The 4,054-nt window shown below is 44.1% G+C and overlaps 2 long non-coding RNA genes across 3 annotated transcripts; both read left to right on the top strand.

Annotated features, from left to right (window-relative positions):
* Window positions 1-1,312, top strand: LOC134020695 (uncharacterized). The gene is made up of 5 exons (XR_009930434.1): window positions 1-381; window positions 624-746; window positions 896-1,049; window positions 1,110-1,139; window positions 1,229-1,312. It is a non-coding gene; the product is annotated as an uncharacterized LOC134020695 (long non-coding RNA).
* A 37-nt stretch (window positions 1,313-1,349) lies between these two features.
* On the top strand, window positions 1,350-2,175 carry LOC134020694 (uncharacterized). Of its 2 annotated transcripts, none has more exons than XR_009930433.1 (3): window positions 1,350-1,412; window positions 1,692-2,009; window positions 2,077-2,175. It is a non-coding gene; the product is annotated as an uncharacterized LOC134020694 (long non-coding RNA). The 2 variants fall into 2 exon arrangements; XR_009930432.1 differs by lacking the exon at window positions 1,350-1,412 and adding an exon at window positions 1,443-1,536.
* Window positions 2,176-4,054: the final 1,879 nt, after the last annotated feature.

Here is a 4,054-nt window from a genome sequence, read left to right on the forward strand (position 1 = left end):
GGCACACATGTTAATAGCATACATTAGTACCACTTGTTAAGACCATATGTTAGTACCATACATAGATGAGCTGTTCTGCTAGCTACAGGAAGTATCATTCTTACTCTTATTCAGTGATATAATGTATCCCTGTCCCAGAGGTCCAGGCCTGAGTGCACAGTAATGTTCTTAGTCATGGAGAGATTCCTGACTGGGTCAGGGTTAAATGGTTAGGGTTATACGGTTCTTGAGTATTAGGATATTTCCTCTTACTAGTGTAAACAGGCTTTCGCCTACTTGATTTTTCAGCCTCCTATCAGTTGAGGACTCTCTGATGCAGGTTATGATCAGTTGAGGACTCTTTGCTGCAGGTTATGATCAGTTGAGGACTCTTTGCTGCAGGTTATGATCAGTTGAGGACTCTTTGCTGCAGGTTATGATCAGTTGAGGACTCTGGTGCAGGTTATGATCTGTTGAGGACTCTCTGATGCAGGTTATGATCAGTTGAGGACTCTCTGATGCAGGTTATGATCAGTTGAGGACTCTGGTGCAGGTTATGATCAGTTGAGGACTGTCTGATGCAGGTTATGATCAGTTGAGGACTCTTTGCTGCAGGTTATGATCAGTTGAGGACTCTGATGCAGGTTATGATCAGTTGAGGACTCTTGCTGCAGGTTATGATCAGTTGAGGACTCTTTGCTGCAGGTTATGATCAGTTGAGGACTCTCTGATGCAGGTTATGATCAGTTGAGGACTCTCTGATGCAGGTTATGATCAGTTGAGGACTCTGATGCAGGTTATGATCAGTTGAGGACTCTGGTGCAGGTTATGATCAGTTGAGGACTGTCTGATGCAGGTTATGATCAGTTGAGGACTCTTTGCTGCAGGTTATGATCAGTTGAGGACTCTGATGCAGGTCATGATCAGTTGAGGACTCTTGCTGCAGGTTATGATCAGTTGAGGACTCTTTGCTGCAAGTTATGATCAGTTGAGGACTCTTTGCTGCAGGTTATGATCAGTTGAGGACTCTCTGATGCAGGTTATGATCAGTTGAGGACTCTCTGATGCAGGTTATGATCAGTTGAGGACTCTGATGCAGGTTATGATCAGTTGAGGACTCTTTGCTGCAGGTTATGATCAGTTGAGGACTCTTGCTGCAGGTTATGATCAGTTGAGGACTCTGATGCAGGTTATGATCAGTTGAGGACTCTCTGATGCAGGTTATGATCAGTTGAGGACTCTGGTGCAGGTTATGATCAGTTGAGGACTGTCTGATGCAGGTTATGATCAGTTGAGGACTCTTTGATGCAGGTTATGATCAGTTGAGGACTCTGGTGCAGGTTATGATCAGTTGAGGACTGTCTGATGCAGGTTATGATCAGTTGAGGACTCTCTGATGCAGGTTATGATCAGTTGAGGACTCTCTGATGCAGGTTATGATCAGTTGAGGACTCTCTGATGCAGGTTATGATCAGTTGAGGACTCTCTGATGCAGGTTATGATCAGTTGAGGACTCTCTGATGCAGGTTATGATCAGTTGAGGACTCTCTGATGCAGGTTATGATCAGTTGAGGACTCTTTGCTGCAGGTTATGATCAGTTGAGGACTCTTTGCTGCAGGTTATGATCAGTTGAGGACTCTTTGCTGCAGGTTATGATCAGTTGAGGACTCTTTGCTGCAGGTTATGATCAGTTGAGGACTCTCTGGTGCAGGTTATGATCAGTTGAGGACTCTCTGATGCAGGTTATGATCAGTTGAGGACTCTTTGCTGACAACAGCAGCCGTTATTGTGTTACATTACATTTATTAATTTTGCAGACAAGAGGACCCTTTCTCTCAGTAACAGCACTGTTTAACCCTTTCCCTCAGTAACAGCACTGTTTAACCCTTTCCCTCAGTAACAGCACTGTTTAACCCTTTCCCTCAGTAACAGCACTGTTTAACCCTTTCCCTCAGTAACAGCACTTTTTAAAGCAATAACTATTATTGGTGTTACAAAGAGACAGAGAAAGCGATGGAGTGAGAGAGATGTAGAAAGAGACATGAAGGGAGAGAGATGGAGAGAGAGAGAGGAGAATGAGATGGAGAGAGATGCAGTGAGAAAGAGAGGGAGAGAGATGCAGTGAGAGAGGGAGAGAGAGATGCAGTGAAAGAGAGAGGGAGAGAGATGCAGTAAGGGGGAGAGAGAGATGCATTGAGAGAGAGGGGGAAAGAGAGAAGGAGAGAGAGAGAGATGCAGTGAAAGAGACAGGGAGAGAGATGCAGTGAGAGAGAGGGGGAGAGAGATGCAGTGAGAGGGAGAGAGAGATGCAGTGAGAGAGGGAGAGAGAGAGAGATGCAGTGAGAGAGAGAGGGAGGGAGAGAGAGAGGTAGAGAGAGAGATGCAGGAGGGAAGACACACTCCTCAGTTCTGCCTGCCTGTATCTCGATCCTGTGATATTGCCACACATGGTCCCTATTGTTCAGGTGATATAGAACCATGTGCCATCAATCTAGTCCAGGGGAGGAACTCCCCCTCTTACCCACACTCCCGCTCTTACCCACACTCCCCCTCTTACCCACACTCCCCCTCTTACCCACACTCCCCCTCTTACCCACACTCCCCCTCTTACCCACACTCCCCCTCTTACCCACACTCCCCCTCTTACCCACACTCCCCCTCTTACCCACACTCCCCCTCTTACCCACACTCCCCCTCTTACCCACACTCCCTCGCCCCTTCTTTCCTCACCCATCTCCCCACACCCACGTATACTGCCTGAGGCAAATGTCATCCCTTTTGAAGTTTCAAGTGTATTAGCCATTTGTAAAAAGTACAGGAAAGTGTTTGTGCTTTACAGTTTTTTCCATGTGCCACCTGTTACCCCCAGACTAGAACCCCCCCTACACGCAGTCCTCTAAGATGTGGAAGCCTAAGTCTTTCCAGGTACTCCTTGCGCTTGCAGATACCTCTTGTTGTTAGGGTTAACTCTAACCCTCTTCTTGTTAGGACAGGTGAACTGGTCAAGCACTACAACAGTATTGTGTTGTGATTGATACTGTGCTTTTATTTCTATTGTCCTTTCTGAGTTCCTTTTGTTTATAAGTAATTAAAATCTCACATCTTCTGAGGTGTATTTGGTTCATATTCTATTACTCTTATTATTATTATCATTACGATGATATTTAATGTACCGCAGGGGCGTCGTTAGACCCTTTTTACTGGGGCACATGCCCCAGTATAAATCTGCTGTGCCCCAGTAAAATCTAAAGTTTGAGTTTTAACAATTTACTTTATTAGTCAGTGCATTCATTTAGATTGATAATCTCAGAAAAAATAAACGCAGTATCCCAATCAACGCTTGTAAAATCAAAAAAACAGTATTTGCGTTCAAATGAATGCAGAAGAGATGTGCGCGCTCGCATTAACTATTGATGTCCCTTTGAAAGCTGATATCAAACTTGCGTCCCTGAACTGTTGTATAGTGGGTTAAGCAGAGTAGAGTTTTATGTCTAACAACGCCTCTGATGTACCGTAAGTGTTTTCTTCCAACTGTAATACATTTTTTGTGGATGTTCACCAAGATAATATGATTCTTTCCTTTGTTGTCATTAAAAGTGTCCTGTAAAGTTTCTATATACAATACATCCCAGCAGTGAGCTTTCTTTGTCCATGTGTTGAACATGTCATGTTGGGTTAGGGTTAGTGCTGAACATGTCATGTTGACTGGGTTAGGGTTAGTGCTGAACATGTCATGTTGACTGAACAATAAAGTCTGAGTCTTCAGTGTTTTTCCAGTCTGGTTGATCGCTTCAGCGCTTCTGAACATGAAGGCAATAATAGTCATAATGTGTGGATTTAGGAGACACTATCCAAAACAGCATACAGTTCAGGATTTGAATCTGAGACCTTTTGATTTGCAGGACAAATGTTTTATGTTTTATCACTGAGCTAAACCCATCCCCAACATACCTGATATTTTGCACCACTACACAACCAAACATTTTACCATGGATAAGAGCGTCTGCTAAATGACTAAATGACCATGACTCGAGCAAGTCAAGTTTTTTTATGCAATCATGGAAGTTAAACAAC

This window comes from Osmerus eperlanus, chromosome 5, assembly GCF_963692335.1.
Source record: "Osmerus eperlanus chromosome 5, fOsmEpe2.1, whole genome shotgun sequence".
Lineage (NCBI taxonomy): Eukaryota > Metazoa > Chordata > Actinopteri > Osmeriformes > Osmeridae > Osmerus > Osmerus eperlanus.